The 19,114-nt window shown below is 35.5% G+C and overlaps 1 protein-coding gene across 1 annotated transcript in view; it reads left to right on the top strand.

Annotated features, from left to right (window-relative positions):
* Nucleotides 1-11,013: 11,013 nt before the first annotated feature.
* Nucleotides 11,014-19,114, top strand: part of LOC145684673 (glycoprotein hormone beta-5-like) — a 33,505-nt gene continuing 25,404 nt past the window's right edge. Inside the window, exon 1 of the mRNA XM_081757058.1 lies at nt 11,014-11,120. The gene's annotated coding sequence lies outside the window, so the exon portion shown is untranslated. The remainder of the gene's footprint in view (nt 11,121-19,114) is intronic.

Genomic DNA, 19,114 nt, shown 5'->3' with positions numbered 1-19,114 from the left:
ATATGTAGTTCTCCAGGTATAAGGCGTACAAGAAAATTTTGCCTAAAATATATTGAATCTTTTGATCCAATAAAACAAAAATATTAAGATAGGTAATTTTTAACAATGTTCTGTACTTTTTTACTTCAATTAACGCGCGTATATTAAAGGTGATAAAGGATTAAAAAATTATGCCAATAATAAAATACGTCAGAGCCTCTCAAGTTACGGCTGTGAAACTCGATACAAATGTCTTATTATAAATAAATAGACATATATCCTAACATTTTCAAAAATTCCAACTTTAAGAAGTAGTAGAGAGGATTTCTTCAATTGTTTTATTCATATTATTTTGTTATCTATTGCATCATCACAAAAAAAACATTCCAACCGTTTCAAATTAGTTTTTAAACATAATTATCACCGTTTTCGAACGAAGGCTTTATTATGTTACTTTCGTTTAAAGTCCATAGAAAAAGAGGGTGGAAAAATTTATGCTTAAAAAATAGTATCTCACAAGACTAATAAGGGAAAAGCAGACTTTGGTAAATGAACTTCGGGTTCATCCTTCGCGAGGTAGTAGTGCATATTTAAGTGTATATATTACAAACTGGGAGAGCACAATAGCCAGAAATAGTGGAGAAAACTCGTCTTAAAGATCCCGACTCTCGCATATGATACCACGCGTAAAGTTATCAAGTGACGACGTGGCAGAGCTAGGAGCATCTACGACCCCGTGCAAATGGTTCCGGGTTGCATCCTCGCTCGATTCAACTTTTTTGTTTTTTGCTTTAACCAATAAAGTAGCCATAAAATATTAATTCACCATATGCTTATAATGCATAAAACAATAGAAATATTCAAATCAGTTGTAAAATCTTTTAATGTTCTGTGTTAACTAGCAATTAATTGTACCCTATTCCGCGTTGTATATTGATATCACGCATTATATTATGGTTAGCGCAGTCGTTGTGCAAAAAATGTTCTTGTCGCTTCGTGTCTATATTTGTGAACATTGTGCGAATTACAAGGGGCATGAGGGAGAAATTCCCTTTGGTAATACTGGATGTATGCTGTAATTAGCGGCGTCATTTCAGACTTCAATTGAGGGGGCAAGAGCACCACCGACATAAGGCTTTCACGTTTAGTTCTAGTGTATTAGTAGACAATCGATTAAAGGATATTTAATCCTCAAACTCTTGAGGGGTAATTGCCCCTCCTGCTCTCCCTAAGTGACGCCCCTGGCTACAACTGTCATACTTTGCCATGCTATTGTCGTCTGAAGTATAATCCATCCTCCCTTGCAAATGTCCGGTCAATTTGCACACTGTTTACAGATATAGACACGAAGCGTCAAGAACATTTTTTACACAACGACTCTGCTAACCATAATATAACTCCGGGCCGCTGTGACTCAATGGTAGAGCGTTCACCTCTGGTGCATGGGGTTTCGGGTTCAAACCCTGCTCCCGCCAAGTAAACTTTGTGCTGGACAAACACCATGTGCGTGGGTTTCGTCGGAGTTCTCCCGTTTCCTACCACTTTCTTCATTCCACCATTTCATTAATTTCTCATCTTCACCGTCTCCTTTAAACTAATCGGCATAACCGTGGGACGTAAAACTCAAAAATTTAATGTTTTTTTTTTCATAATACAACCCGTGGCATCAATATACTACGCGGAATAGGTTACATTCTATTGCTAGTTAACATGGAATATTCGAAGATTTTACAACTGATTTGAACAATTCTATTGTTTTATGTATTATAAACATATGATGAATTAATATTTTACTTGTAGTTAAAAATGAATACTTTATTGGTTAAAGCAAAAAACAAAAAATCCACTCGAGCAGCAATCGAACCCAGGCCTCTTTGCACGGGAGCCGTGGATCATCCTAACTCTGCCACGCCGTCACTTGAGAACTTTATACGTCGTGTCATACATGCGCTGAGTTAGAATCTTTAGGACGCCTTTCCTCCACTATTTCTGACTATTGCGCTCCTCCAGTTTGTAATGTTAACACTTTAAATGTGCACTACTGCCTCGCGAAGGATGGCTCCGAAGTTCATTTACCAAACTCTGGTTTTCCCATGTTAGTTAACTCTGGCCGGGCTTTCCTCATGTTACTTTCATACAATACATGTTCTAAGCGAGGAAAGGAAATATTAAAAATATACTCCAAAAAAGACTTTCTGATGAATGTATCATCAGAGGGAGATGAAACTCGGCATTTAAACTCCTCGTTACAAATCTGTGACCACGTGATCCATCGTTTTTGGAAATTCCAACTCTAGGAAAGAAAGTAAGGCAACTGCTACAATATTTTAATTTCCCATTTTGTGTTCATAAACTGGCCAAAGTGAGTAAGCATTTTAGCTGTTTAAATTAAATCTAGAAGATAGTTAGCAGTTGGATTTACTTGGATCTTTTTAATTTCACTTCGCTTGATATGCTATTCTATTGGGGAACAGATTTGAATATTTCGCAAATAATATTTCCATAAACATATTCTTTTCGTTCGATAAATGGCTATTTCACTAGTTGGTACCTGACCTTTAAAGACTGCTCCAGCCTATATTTTTAAACGAATTGTAAATTCTATTTCTGAGTTTTAGAATATACTAGCATCAATTATCTGCTTCGCTGGCGTAAATTAAGAAAACATAATTCCGCTAGTCAGTCACTTTTTACTATTACTAAAGCGCTCTTTTATATTGGTCATTTTCGATGGTTTTTATATATCCCCCTTCTTTCCCCATGTTGCGGGGCACGGGATCGGAAGTAACACCGTTCATCTCACCAACCTGGAAATCTATAGATTCGCCACTAATATCGGTCCTTTTCTATCGTATTTATATATCTCCCCCTCCTCCCTCTCTCAAACTGTGGGGTTGAATTTGGGTTTAAACAGCATCGGTAGTGTAACTGTTAATCTCAGCTAGCTCAAAAGCTATAGATGACTAATATCGGCCATTTTCGATCATTTTAAATGTCTCCCCTCCTCCTCCCTGAAGTTACACCGTCAAAGTGATATGACAAAAACCATATCAGGTTAGAACTTCATTTAGGTTGGAAACTTGATCGAGATCGGTCCGGTGGTTCAAGTGTTATCAAGTTTTATTTATTTTAGGTATCCCCTCCCCTCCCTTAAGTTCTACTGTCAAAGTGAAATGATAAAAAAAATCTCTGACCCTAACTTCATCTATGTTTAAAAATTCGACCGAGATTGATCGTTTGGTTCAAGAGTTAAGTTTCACTTACTTTTTAACTCCTTCCTTCCCCTCCCCTAATTTTTATCGTCAAAGTAAATAGATACCGTAAATACCATCCCAGGCGCAAATCGCATCTATGTTGAAAATTTGATCGATATTGGTTGGGTGGTTCAATAGTAATAAAGTCACAAAGACAGCCAGTTTTATTTTTATTTTTTTACATATCTCTCCCCTCCCCACCTTGCACCGTCAAAATTAGATTATAAAAATTATCGAAGGACCGAACGTCATCAATCTTGAAAATTTGATAGAGATCAGTTGGGTGGTTCAAGAGTTAAGTTCTATTCATTTTCATACATCTCTCCCCTCCCCTATCCCTAACTCTTTGTTCTACCGTCAAATTGGTATGATAAAACTACCCCAGGTCTGAACCTCATCTATGTTGAAAATTTGACTGAAATCGGTAGGGTGTTTAAGCGTGATGAATACACAAAGACAGTCACTTTTATTTTCATTTTTTAACATATATCTACCCCTGCCCATCCCTTACGTTGCATCGTAAACACGAAATGGCAATAACATCCCAGGCCCGAACCTAATCTATGTTGAAAGTTTGATCGAGATCTCTCGGGTAGTTCAATAGTTACTAAGTTTTATTCATTTCCATATATTTCCCCTCCTGCTCTCCCCCTTCCCTAAAAGCTACCTTCAAAGCAAAATGATAAAAAAAAAAAAACTACATGGTGCAATTCTCAGATATGCTCTCAATAGAGTTTTCAGATATACGCTGATTTCAAGGAGGGTCCAAAGTAGGCAGAATATAAGCCTTAACAATAATGGACATCCACTGCTTCGGAGGGAACTCGGAATTGTTAAGAACCGGCAGCTCCATGTTTTTTTGTGTTCGCAATAATGTGTGATGCGATGGATTTCCTCGCTGTATATTTCACGTTCTCTTCACTTATAAGCGCGAAAGAAAACATTACAACATGCGTTTTCCCGATACGAGAAACCGTGTTGCTGACGATCCTTAACACTTTCGACATCGCGCTAAAGGATTCTGTGTTCACTGCTATCAGGACGTATCTTTGGCTACGTTGGACCAATCATAAAGTCAGTCAAATCTCAAAATTCGGTTGATTGTATGTCTGGGAATTTTACCCTGTATGGAATACTTTGTACACCCACTGAAAATTAATGAAATATGCATTTCTGGATTGCGTATGTGAGACTTCTTTTACCTGATAAGGAACACCATCCACAATTTCTGGAATTCGAAATAGGACATATTGAAGTTTTGCTTTTTCGCGATTTTGGACAGCCCTAGCTCTGAAACTATGCACTTTTCCCACAGGTCCATATGAACTTTTTCTCTTATTTTGATGTAAGGAATCACCTCTTAGAGTTTGTCGGTATAGTTCATTAACACCCTGTATAAAACTCTAATACTACAAGTAATGGCTGTTCCTTTGACGAAAAGAAAAAAAGTAAATATTACAAGTAATGGGTGTTCCTTCGGCGAGAAAAAACAAAACACACTTGACCACTGGCGTGTCTGGCATGTAAAATTTGAAGGGGGACATCAAGGAAAGTGATTTAAATGGTATTACCAAGCCCAACATGTTTATTATCTTCGATTCCATTTGTTAGCTTTCTGATTACTTTCACGGACCTCCTGAGGTATATCAAGACTGTTATAATCCTTATAATCCTTTCATAGCCAGAATATTATATTCCAAATAGTGTAATTATTATTTATATGTTATTCTGTCGTTAGTAAATAAATTAGAATAAAATATTGAATATTTTGTACTTCAAAATATTGAGGTGGACGCGTCCCCCTCAACCCCCCGCCAAAGACGCCCATGCACTTGACGAAGACTCGAACATGGAACAACTGATTGGTAGAATAGAACGTTATCTACTACGCTACATACTCAGTTTTTTTTTTTTTTGCTATACATTTTAAATATCCAGTTTGTGATTTTTGTTTCTGTTGTCTTACCATATAACAGTTTCTCTCCTTTCCCTGCTTCTCACACTATTCGTGTTATTTGTTGTGTAAATTGCATCTGCAAACGTAATATATTTTGTTAATTTACCAGCATCCACAGCTTTTAAAAGTTTTAATGGTCAATTACATTAACTGGACCGATTTTCCCGTATTTTCCATCGCGTCAAGAAGCAACAGATACCATCCTGCGGAGAACATGCATTTTCTTATGTGACAGGCAATACCTATCCCGCCCTGAGTGCCATTACTTCTTTCTACACCCTTTCCCTTGGTTCGGATCAACTTCGTGTCCCTTCGTGTGCTACGAAGAAAACCGAAGGGTCGCGGCCGACAGTTTCTCTTCAAGCTATCGAGTATTATAAGAGTGATTGAATTATATAATTGTATTTTATTTATTTATTTACTAAACACATTTCCGATATAGCAAAAATACCATTATTTTTATAAAATGTTTATTATTTTCATGAAGCAGAGAGAATTTTCTACTTGGCTTTAGAACTATCCCTACTAATTTTTAATCGACATCTAATAGTTTACGTTCATTATTTCTGTCTATTACCTGAATATTACTTGCAGAAACTATGTTCTATTTAATTACTGTTTTATGAAAGTTTAGTCATATATTAATTAAAATTCCACTATTTGTAAATTTCTCATTTCGGTTATGAAAATGATTATAAATGAAGCTTCCGCTTTTTATAAAATTCTTGACAGTTTTAATGTTTTAAAGACATAATTCTAAACTATTTGGAAATATTCAAATAAACTAGAATGAAGAAAATAATACTAGGGAGCATTATTAGAACAAAACATTGTTCCTTAAGGAATTCACAGAATCAAGCTTTTCTAAAAAAAAAAAAAAAAAAAAAAAAAAAAAAAGTTACTATAGGGTATGGGATTCGAAGTGATGATCGTGGAAAAATAAAGTATGTAAAGAAGAAGCTTTAACCGACTACTCTACAACGGCACAGTAAAGACTGTAGCTTGGCAGACGCATGTGACGAAACCACTAACACAAAATGCCTGATCGCTTCGCACATTTTGTAGCTTATTTCTATTTAGTCCTTTGTTTAAATGTAAAATGCTTAATAGCAATGATTGTTAGAGCTGTGCCACATGTATAGTAACTAACCTTATGACAGATTTACGTTGTATTTCTAACAAAGCATAAAATTCCCTCCCTCCTTGTAAATTTCGCTGCGCGTTTGCCACGTTTACGAAAATGGAACTTAGAATTTTTCGATGAAAGTTTCGGAGATTTCTTTTTTTAATTATAACTTGCTTATTTCTTAATTTTTTATTGAAATATTTTTTGGAAATATGTGTTTTGTTTTTCTGCATATTTCAAAGAAGAAATGTGTCATTTTCTATCACAAGAAAGAGAGTTATTTCTATTTATGTAATTTCTAAAGACATGCGACAACAATTTTGGACACAAGTGTACCTAAATGGCTGATGTATCGAGTGAGTATACGGGCACAGAAACGACCCTTAAACAGTGTTAGAACGCTTTACACATTACCATTTACACAATTAGAAGATGTTTCTGTGTATACTCATTGGAAAATGTAAATTTTACCCAACATTAAAGAAACATAGGCGCCTACTTGAAGAAAATATTGAGGGGACCCAAACAATGAATAAATATATCATCATATTCAGCAGTTTTCTATCAACTGCTTGATTAAGTCCTCCCCCCCCCAGGATCTTGGTCCGCTATATTTGCTCTGCTGCGAAATTCACAACGTAAGTAAAATTTGCCTATAGGTATCAAAACAAATTCAAGTTCAAAATTTGGGAACTTCACTGTAAGTTTGCGCACCACATTGATCTTCACTTGTCATAGTGCTGCCACAGTGTTGGTTGAAGCTTCAGTGCTCTATTAAACACAGCTTTGAAAGTGGCGTTTTCTATCGAATAAGAAGGCTGTTCCTAATATTGAATTAAAGGTACGACCAAGTTTGCGACAGAAATTCTTACTCCTCTTTGTTAATTTTTCCTCAACTGGATTATATTGGGGGACGAGGACCCCACCTTTAAATATTGGGGGGCTAAAAGTGTCCTGCCTATGTAAAGATATGAAATGAACATTGTAAAAATGAAATGTTTATTTATGAATTAGGCACAATGTAGCTAAAGTCGTTTTTGAGAAAATCGTTAAAAAAAACTCACTTCAAGCTTAAACCACTTCTTGTAATTATTTTTATAATAAATGACTTATCATGTATGGCAGTGATATTAAAAAATATTTATTTGTGAAATCAAATAAAATCGTCTGAGTCATTTTTGAGAAAATCGTCCGAAAAATTATCTCACCTTCAAGACTAAACTAACTCTCGCAGATTTTCAGGACGAGTGAGTTATTCTATGTTGTGAGGTTATTAATGAAATATGAAGAAAATCGCCAAAGTCTATTTTGAGAAAATCGTCTGAAAACAGCTCACCCGCAAGAGAAAACTACCCATCCTAGATTTTCCTAGGAAAGTGACATATAACACTGTGCTTATGAAAAATTGATATATAAAATATAAATAAAATCGTTATAACCATTTTCGAGATCACAATTTTTTTTTATTTTCATCCTTCAGTAAATTACCCTTATTTTGGGAGGTAGGAAGAAAATTCAAAAAAGCTCCCTACAATATCATATAAAAAAATTATATGATATTCAAAGTGTGAAATATGTGATATTAAATATAAAAGGTGAATATAAAACGTTATTTTTGCCTCTTTCGGTCTAAGAAAACAACCGATTGTGATGGCACAGCGAAGTATTGCTATCTTTGGTAATGAAGAGAAGAACTACAACTTACTATGGCAATTGGAATCTTCCGCAGGGTACTATGAGCTATAGAAGCCAACAAAATTAGTAGTTTCAACCAAGGGTAAAGGTGGATTTGTAAAGGTAGGGGGACTCATGACGTTCCGCGTGCTTGTCTTTGCCCATTGTATTTTTTTGGGAAGTGGAGGGACGCCATAGATATTCTTCTGAAGTAAGGGAATTGCGTTCTCCCGCGTTCCCCCTCACTTTTACCCTTGGTTTCAACTTGATTCTCCTTAGTAAAACAAAAGGTTAAGTTCGTTCAAAACAATATTACTAGATTGTACTGTGATAGTTGTGAGAGTGTTTATCTTTACAAGAACTTATCCAAATTGATGCAATTTGTATATCAATTTACTACCGAAGATAAAAGATACAGAAGATACGTAAAAATTACATTCGTGCAGTGTATGTGATTGACGGTTGAATGTGTCAGAAGTTGTTTTCATCTTGGAGATTTCTCGTTGGATGATGATCCACGTTTAGGTGCAATTCATCAGTTAGATGTGTGACGAAAACGTACCGTTTCTCAAACAACTTTTGAATGACGATTAACAGTAGAATAACGTACAACATACAGGTAAAAGCTCTGAGACAAGAGAAACGAACCATTAGGAAGAAAAAAGAAAAAGAAAGAAAACACACAAAAGCTCTATCTTTACCCAGACACGTAGCCACGATTTCGTAATGGTGAAAGGAGGGGGGCGGGTTCGTGACATGAAATACTGTTGTTATCACACCTGGGGTGCGATCAATCTAAACTATTTTATTAACAAAATATATTGGCTTGCTAGGACAATAAAATAAGAATATGTTAGTAAGTATTTTAATAACAAACTATGAAGAAATCTCAAGTAAAAGAATAATAATAATAAAAAAAAAAAGAGTTGAAAAAGATTTTACAATATCTACGTTCCTTCCTTTGTTCATTCAAATATAAGAATTTTCCTTTCATTATGATCTCAGCTATTATAAAAAGTACATATCCACTATTATAAAAAGTACATATTCAATAATATCTTGTATATACAATATTTTACCATATCTGCGTTCCTTTCTCTGTTGAATCAAATGTTACTTCTTCCACTTAATGAACTTTCTTTCCACATAAAGTGTTGTTATTATTATTACGTCAACTACTGTCTGTTTCAAAGTTAAAAGAGCAGTAGAAAACTGTTTCTGAAATAACATATTTGATACTGCAGAGAAGCGATGACGAAAATTTACGATTTCACTTTGACGGGGGGAATGTGGGGAGTCATAAAAGCAATAAACAAAACTAATAACTCTTGAACCAAATGACCAATCTCGATCACATTTTTCATATAGATGAGTTTCAAGTCTGGAATGTATTTGATCATTTCACTTTGATGGAGCAACGTAGGAGAGAAGGACGAGAGGAAGATATACAAAAATCAATATAATAAAAATAAAAGTCACTAGGTTTGTGGCTTAATAACTCTTAAACCACCCAACCGATCTCAATCAAATTTTCAACATAGATTAAGTTGGGACCTGAGATTTTTTTTTATATCACTTTGATGGTGCTACTTAGGGGAGAAGGCGGGGAGAGACATTTAAAAATGATCGAAAATAACCGATATTAGTGTCGAATATATAGTTTTCGTTGTCGCTGAGATAACAGTAACACTCCCGATGCAGTTTAAATCCGAATTCAGCTTCACAACTTGGGGAGAGGAGGGTGAGATATATTAAAATGATCGAAAATGACGAATATTAGTGTCGAATTCATAGTTTTCGGGGTTGCTGAGTTGAAAAGTGACACTTCCGATCCTGTATATGTCCAAATTCAGCAACTTAGGATAGGGTTAGGGGGAAATGCATAAAAATGCTCAAAATGACCAATATTATTGTCGTAACCATATTTCCGGGATCGCTAAGGTGAACAGTGACACTTCCGATCCCGTTTAAGCCCAAATTCAGCACCGCAACATTGGGGTGTAGGAGGGGTGGAAAATATAAAATCATCGAAAATGACCGATATCAGTGTCGAATTCATAGTTTACGGGGTCGCTGAGATGAACAATGACACCTCCGACGCCGTTTAAATCTAAATTCAGGGACGCAACATAGGGGTGTAAGAGGGGAGAAAAATATAAAAATTCATCGAAAATGACCTATATCAGAGAGCGCTTTAGTAATAGTAAAAGTGACTGACTAATTGAATATATTACTATTGTTTTTTTTTTTTAAATTTAACCCAGCGAAGGGATAATTGATGCCAGTATATTACATTAAAATTTGTTAATCCATCCCTAAAATTAGACTAAATTTACAGAAAAGTCGGAATTTCGAGGAAAAGAGGTCTACCCGAAATCTCTGCATAAGACTTTGATTGGGACAATCCTTAAACGGTTGACTCCTGGCGCATTTCCCTATTGTATTTATCATTATTATTTTTAAAATAAACACATAGATTATTTACTCAATTCATCCTAGGAAAGCTTGCAATTGTAAACTGTTACCTGATACACAAAATGCATATTTCTGTATTTATACGTGTAGACAATCTGTTTTATTCCATAAAGAGGAAAAAGTATCAGTAAAATAATAATTTTTTCACTTGTAAGCTAAAAAATATTACTATTAGGTTAGAGAGAAACAGAACAAACAAATAAAAATACCAGACAACACATTTAAATAAAAAAGCTCATCAACATGGCTTTATTCCTTCCCATTAAACTTGATATTTCTTCTGCTGGTACATTTAATGAGGATTTGAAGGTCTTCAGAGATAATCCATTTGCACACTAAGGACCAAAGTATGGAAATTGTACAACTTGTTAAATGAAGAAAAGTTTACAAAATCATTGCAATGAGGATGAAGCGGAATATCCTGTCATCCTAAGTTCTTATAGCGCATAAAATATTACGAATCTTAAAAACGATAGTCAACTGTTTATGGTTCTGCTTTTCAAGAAAATAACACGCCCACAAAATCATTCTCTTCTTCTTCCTCCTCACTAGGGTTTGGATAAAACACAGTGTATAAGTTTTCCATCCAACGTAGTATCCATTCTCATTCTATCGTCTCAACACCACAATATCTGCCAGAATTCTTTTTCAACAGGTGAGTATTAATTTATTTTAAAGAAATGTGCTAGTGTGTAGTAAATTGGTTCGTTAATACACGTGTTTTTAATGTGAGTGGTCCTGTGTTCTATTCCAGGTCGTAATATGTATACTTTTTCGGTGTTGGCTAGGTTCGTGAAGCAAGTCGGGAGGTACTCCAATTGAAAGAGTCCACGTCTCATATAGCCTCGCTGCTGAAAGGGACGCTAAACTAAAATCAACTCAACTCCAATTGAAAGATAGCGGATTCGAGTCTAAAAGGTCACAAATAATGGTGATGCCATTTGATGCGCTGACCATTCCTTAATAGTTGAACTGGTGTCAATTTACATGCTATACACTTCATGTGCTCTGACTCAAGGAGTAGTATTTAAGTTTAATATTTCTACAAATGGATATAGAGTATATCGCATTCGTACACACAGTCATCATAAAGAAATAGAGCGGTACGTGTAAACAAATGAAGGAAATGTATTTCTGCTTGAACATAAATACTACTGAAACATTTGTGGTTGCTACAGATACAAAGAAACAATCTACTAATCGATATCACATAAAATGAATAATTAAATTGAGATGTGCAATATTTCGACACATTGTTATTCGTACAGTTAGATATAAAGACTGCATGTAAGAAAGTCTTTATACATCGCCGGTGCAAAGAACTGACAAAAGCAGTACACGTGGCAGGGCTGGTCTTGGCCCCTTCTTCCGTCAGCACTCGTTTTAAGACTTCTTTTCTCGAAATATTTTTACTGTGAACCCTAGATTTCAGATAAGCCTATTAATGATCAATAATGTTAAGATCAGTGAATTGGGGAAGGGTGTACAATTGTTTGGGTACATTGAAAATTAACCAGTCCCTATTTATACCTGCCGCAGGGTCAGATCCAGGATTTTCTGAGCGGGTTGCACCATAACTACCAAACTCTTCAAAGTGACATGTGACAATGTTCTTTACACCTGACAACGCTGGTATATAGAACGGAAGGGGGAGTATTTTAAAGAGAGTTGCAAGTGATATACAGGAAAAATTGTTCTCTCTTTCTGGCTTCTGTTTTCTTCCCTACTTAATAAATGTATTGCTTTGCTTGGTGAATCATTTTCCTTCAACCTTAAACTATTGCTTTTGCAAAACTCTTTCTTTTAAGCTCCAAACGGAAACATGATGGCAGAAAGTTTCAGAAAATGTTCCTATTTTCACTGCTAGCTTCTCATTTTAGATAGTGCATATTTACAACGAAGGGGGAGTACACGTGCACCGGTGCACCCCTAAATTCGGCCCTGCCTGCCGTATGTTTGGGATCGTGATTATGTTGGAACATGTAAGTTGGTAGCATGCCCAATATGTCTGCACTTTGCTTAACACTTTTCCGAAGAAAACCAAAGTACATAACCTTGTCCACAGTACCATTAATAAACTGGATTTTACCAACCCCTTTTGCCGACATGCACCCCAAAGCATAATAGAACCACCTCCATATTTTACCCGTAGGTATCGTGTTGACAAGGTTGTTGTCCGAATGGGTTTTCGCCAGATCTATGTACTCCATTGGACCCAAAGAGGCATTGTTTCAAAATTCCTGGGTCTTGTTAACATATACTTTTGCAAATTGAAGTTGCAACGTACGGTTCTCACGACTCATGAATGGCTTCTTTCGAGGTATTTGACCACGGTAGTCATATTTATGGGGTATTCGACGAATCGTCTGAATGCTTACTTTCTTACCTATAGCACATTTTATTATATTTTGGACTTTTGGAGCACTTAGTCGAGGTTTGCTTTCACCTGTGGCACAATCACTCTTTCGTTCTTCTCACTTAACTTCTTATTCTTCGAATTTCTTGATTTATTTCTCACTGAACCATTATACTTAAACTGTTTACTACATATTAAACTATTGTGTGCCTTTCTCCTATTAACTGTCCTATTTTTTCTTAATGACCATCTCCTTAATGCCAGCTTTGCAATTGTCTCTTTGTTTTTTTCTCCGAGCTCTTTACTCTTATCCATCTTTGAAAGGTTTATCTATTTGTGTACGCCCATACACAATCGCCACACTAGTTCTGCTCGTGTTCTACTGCTGTTTTATTTCCTTTTTAGTGTATGAAATGTACACCTGTGTACCAGTGTACGAATAACAATGTGGTGTAAAATTCGGGAGTTCTCACATGTTTTCTTTTATGCCTTTCTACTGTATCCTTGTTTTGACCCCTTTCTACAGTGAGTATGTTTATTATGGGGGCTATCTCATCACTCCAGCAATCTACTGTCAATTTTAGCACCAGTATGTTTCGTACGTAGTGGTTTTCTTTTAAATTAAGATGAGTACGAATAAGAAGGTTGTATAGTATACTGTATATCTTCATTGTTTTAAAGTTACGTTGTGTATATGAAACGTTTGAAGTAACACGAAAGACAGCCTACCATGGGAAATAGTACAACGTTTTCTCCTAATGTGTTGAACAATCCATTCCTATCAATCAATAGCATAATTCGGATTATCACCAAGGGCGCCGATCCTAAGGGGGCCGAGGTGGCCCGGGTCTTCCCAAAGCTCATGTGGGCTCCCCTCATTGTATTTGTACATTTACAATATTTGGCATATTTTGAATGCAATTTGTCTTAAAATCCTCATATATGCTTTCTGCATCTGAATGGCCTCCCCCCAAATTTACAGAGAAATCGGCGCCCTTGATTATCACATGTAGAATGTATGCAAAGCGGCATACGCGAACAGGAAAAGTCGAGCAACAATAGATAGAATTCGTCAGTTAATACTGTATTTTGCTTAGGGCTCCAAGACGTTCTGCTTTAGTCGAGACAGTCCCAAATCTAAGTCATACCAAAGGAATTATTCGGATCTTCAAATGTTCCGGTTTCCCTTCAAAACATTGGATTCGATTCCCGGTGGAGGCACTCAGCCGAAAATGTAAAAGTTTTTTGGGCCAGCTATTAGAATGGGGTTTTTCTGTATTTTACGCATTCACACCAGGTAAACGCCGAGATGGTACCTCACAAAATATTTCCAGAGCGCTTTCTTCCTTCTTCCCAAATTCCCCGAACAATGTGATCGCTGAGGGACGTCTTCCCTCATACGTGAGTCATAGATGCCTATATCAGGAATCTATTTCCTAATCCTAATCAACTGATAGGAATAATGTACTCTGTATCACTCACTTTTCGTGAATGTTGATCTATTATTTAATTGATTCTGATATTTCAGTGAGGAGCAAATGTATAATTATGAATGTACTGTAAATTTTCATAGATTTTTTTTAAGTCTAGAAGTATCGGAGCCGTAAATTTTCCTACATATACAATATATAATTAAATAACTTAACCATTTCTTCGAACATATTAATACGAGGAAAATAATTATTGTTAACGAACGACATACGTTTTAGCGACGCAAAAGTTTATTTTTTCGAATTCGTCGAAAACTAGTCATGAAAATTTACCCACAAGCATGTTATTTTCTTCAGCTCGATATGATCTATCCGCTGATTTATGTATTATCTTTGGACAATATTTCAATTAATCAGAAATTAAAATTTCAAAGATAACAATTATTTTACACTATATCTAATTCACCATACTATGTATTGCTGTCTTGGTAGTATCTTAATGAAAGTACATATATATTTAAGTATCAGTTTCACTTTAACAAGTGGCGTTGATATTCTACAGCATCAATTTTTAGAGTTACAAAGAAATCAATTTTTTCTGTATTTTCTCGAAAACTCTGCATCGGGTTTTACATTCATGCATAAAATTGTGTTCATCACAATAAGATGTATCTATTGAAATACGTATCATTTTGGGACATCTTTTTCTCGTTAAGCGCTAATAATATTGTGGAACTATTATTATTACCTGTCTCAGCATTTGACATCTATGGCCTTTTGAGCCTGCCACTTATAAAGGATGATCTCCTTTGGCGAACACTCTAAACGGGGAAGTGAAAGAGTAAGAACGGAAGGGAAGGAAGGAAACTGCCTGCGACTTTTTTATGCTAAGTATCATCTCGGCGCTTACTGTACTAAAGAGATCATGTCAGATCAAGAATTGTCATAGTCAAAGTAGCATTCAACAAGAAAAGATCACTCTTAACTAGCAGGCTTATTATTGGACTAAGGAAGAAATTGGTCAAGTGCTATATATGCAGCATTGGACTGAATGGTTCAGAGACTTGGACACTACAGAAATTAGAGAAGAAATATTTAGAGGGCTTGGAAATGTGGTGTTGGGGGAAGATGGAGAAAATAAAATAAACAGAGAAAGTAATAAACGAAGGCCAATTGGAATGGACACATCTTGCGAAGAAATTGTCTTCTTCATACCGCTATAGAAGGAAAGATGGAAGGAAAGCAAGGAATAGGAAGAAGAACACAAGTGATCGATGATTTGAAAAATAGAAGAAAATATTGGGAGTTAAAAGACGAAGCTGAAGATTGGGAAACGTAGAAGAAACATTTCCAGGCCCAAATCTAAAATTGAAAAAAAAAAAATCCTCGTTAGCCCCAGGACCAGACGAAAGGCAGAATACTTAATAATAATAATAATAATAATAATAATAATAATAATAATAATAATAATAATAATAATAATAATAATAATAATAATAATAATAATAATAGTAATAATAATAATACCGGCATTTGCCTAATGTGAATAAGGAAAACAAAGGGTAAACCTCACTCAAGATCATGAAAAGTTTTTTCCGCCTTTTCGACCGACTGTTGTCTCTAGCAAATGCTATTAGAATTCTTCATCTGCAATGGACTTTCGGACTATATTACAAGCGTCCACAACTACTGATTATTTTATAGGATAGTTCTAAGATTTTTTAAAAGCAAATATCAGGTACAATTGAGTCACAATACTCTTTTTCTGAAGTAATTGCTATATATATTATTAGAGCTCCTTCGTCGCTAAGCAGTTAGCGGAAGCGCCTTTGATGTGGGAGACCCGGATTCGATTCCCGATGGAAGCTCATGTGATTCGGATTCCACGTCAATCAGTAGGTCCACGTCTCATATAGCCTCACTGCTGAAAGAGACGTTAAACTCGAAATCAACTTAATTTTACATTATACAAACACTTATTTAATAATTAGGCCAGAAAAATATTTCCGGATTATTTATTTCAGTGAAACTTACTTAAAAATTTAAAACATGTACAATTCTAATTACATGGGAGATACACATTCATAGCTTCCGACATTTCATTTTTTCCATTATAAGCAGTTGTCATACAATTCCTATTTGCACCAGAATGACAATGTTAATATTAACATACGTATAACAATGCAGTAAGTGCATGTAAAGAAAACATATCGTCCACACCTTTAGAAATAGTTTAGTGTATTCAAGGCGAGGCGAGAACGAACTGCAAACAAATTTGTTGTCTCACTCGAAAACACTTTTTCTACATCGGGAGACCATTAAGGAGATTTTTCATTTGAAGATTGTCAGTAACGATTTGTAACTATGTCTTTTGATTCGTGGTGTCTTATTTCTTTGTCAGATTTTGTTTGTTTGTTTATTTTCAAACCCACATCTTTTCAACTTCTTCAACTGTCTTTGACGACTTAGGTAATTGAAGTTTCATAAACATTTGAGGTTTCACTGTTTTCTGAGTAGTCTATTGCTCTATTGTTCGGGAACTTTTATGGATCATGAGTACACAAAAAACCATAACTACTCAAAACTAAAACATGCAGCATGTCTGTCCACAAAACTAAAGTCTACCTTCGAGTTTGCCTTTCTGAGGAATAATACTAAATCTTTAATGTATTCCATGGAAATATTCACGTGTTCAGTTCCGTTTTCTTCTTCGGATAATCTTTGTTAACAGATTTGTCGTGGTAGATTATGTTGAGCCAAATTACTCCGTGGTTAGTTTTGGGAACATAACTTATGATAATGGAGTCATTTTGACAGGAAAAGGAAGAAGATTTTACATCCCTTGAGGCTAAAGAATTCATTTGTTTTTGAACTTTAGGTTGGTTTTCTTTAATTCTTCCTATTGTTATGACACCTTACTCAAATACCTGTATATCCTGCGCAACAATGACACTCGGGAAATAATTATCCATGGTTACGTTTCTTAAAGAGTTTGTTACGATTTCAATAAGCATTTGATAACATTTACTTCTAACTTGCTTTGAACTGGCTCATTTGGTTTCCTACTCTGTAGAAATCTGTCAATAGCGCATGGTCAATAGACATCTGAGTAATACTAGGAAGGATTTCTTGGGATATGAACGAAATGGCGCTGATCATTTATTAACGGTAAGAAAATGACTGAATAATTGTTTTTCTACAACTACCAAGAGAAATGGAAGGTTCCACAGAAACTGATTGCTATAAGCTTATCGGTTTCCTGTCAAACGTTCCGTTTACGTTTGACTGAAATCTTACTTCTTTCGAATACCTCCTGACTGACATTATTCCTTCCTAAAATAATTTTCAACTTTCATAAGGAACAGCTCATCTATAGGCTCATCCCAACTTTTCCAACCCCTGCTTGTAATAGGATGGTAAAAAAACGCGATACAATTTTTCAAGAGAAGCATCCTTCCACTGCTTTCTTTCTTTCTTTCTTTTTCTCTTTCGTTACAGCTGCTAATTTCTTCCATCTAAATTACTGTAGTGAATATAAGTGCCATCTATTGGCCATAGAAGTACTTAATTGTCCATGAATTCTGACTATGAACACAAATATGAAAATAAAATGAATTTCACGTTATTAATTTTGAGAACAAGACAACAGCAATGCACTATGGTGCAGAGCATGACAAACCTTGCATATGCATCGAAGGGGTACACATGAATAAATGCTAGTAAGAAAAAGGAAATTACAGAAAAAGAGTTTAGAAACAATACACAATGTTCATTCACAACTTGAAGATTACACGAAAGGAGAACCCTGTACACTGAAAAGAAAAGTAACTGAAAAGGCTAACAAAAGTATACTACGCAGGGCCTCAGAAACCCTGGTTATGCATCCAAATTTTAAAGAATTAAGTCCTCTTGACCTCACCTTCATCTACTACGTACCTGTATTATTGACCTCCATAATCCAGTTTCCTTTTCAATGTCCGCTCACCCAGAACCTAGACCCGTCCCCTTCTGCCCGATCCTATAGGCGATTCTGGCGTCGTGTCTGGGAGGGGGCACTATCACCTGATGCATTAACCATATCATCTCCGTCGGTGTTAGACTTTTCATCTGGAAGTATTTGATCACGTCACCAGCGTTTCTTTCAGGAACAATGTTCAGGGGGGGGGTCACACTTAGTATTCCGGGGACACTGTTGATACTATTCTACTTATTATTATATTATAGACGTATTATTTTGGTCTGCCCCGTGGGGGGGGACTCTCAGAGCTGCGGAGGGGCAATGCCCCCTCCAAAAGAAACAGGTCTGGAAGAAACATTGCACGTCACACACTTTAGGTTTGTCCATTTTCACAATCCGGACACACTTGATACCTGAAAACACAGAAAACACAACCAGTATCAATGACATTGCCCTATGCTTTGGTACACACATTCTTAAATTTTAGAGTACAACTCATTATAGGCTATGCAAAATAGCTTTATTCAACTCCTTTTATGTCAGGGCTATTTATAATTTTTGAATATCCCTCGTATGATTTGGTATCAGTGATTATTTCCATACTATGTGTTAGAAACTGTTGCGTGATTTTTGGAGCATATTTGTGTCTTCTTATTTAATCTGTTGGGTGTCATCATGCAAAATAACCCTTGTAACGTGGTTAATTTTTTTCTAACTGTTCATTTGGTATTTTTTCCTTTAACATCATATTTAGTTATAGTAGCCTCGAGATGATGTCAGCCTATCCTGGTTATTATTATTATTATTATTATTATTATTATTATTATTATTATTATTATTATTATTATTATTATTATTATTATTATAACAAAAGAACCGTAATATTAACTACTGTATTTGTAAAA

This window comes from Thermobia domestica, chromosome 5, assembly GCF_964235325.1.
Source record: "Thermobia domestica chromosome 5, izTheDome1.hap1.1, whole genome shotgun sequence".
NCBI lineage: Eukaryota > Metazoa > Arthropoda > Insecta > Zygentoma > Lepismatidae > Thermobia > Thermobia domestica.
This window is presented reverse-complemented; position numbering and strand designations above follow the sequence as displayed.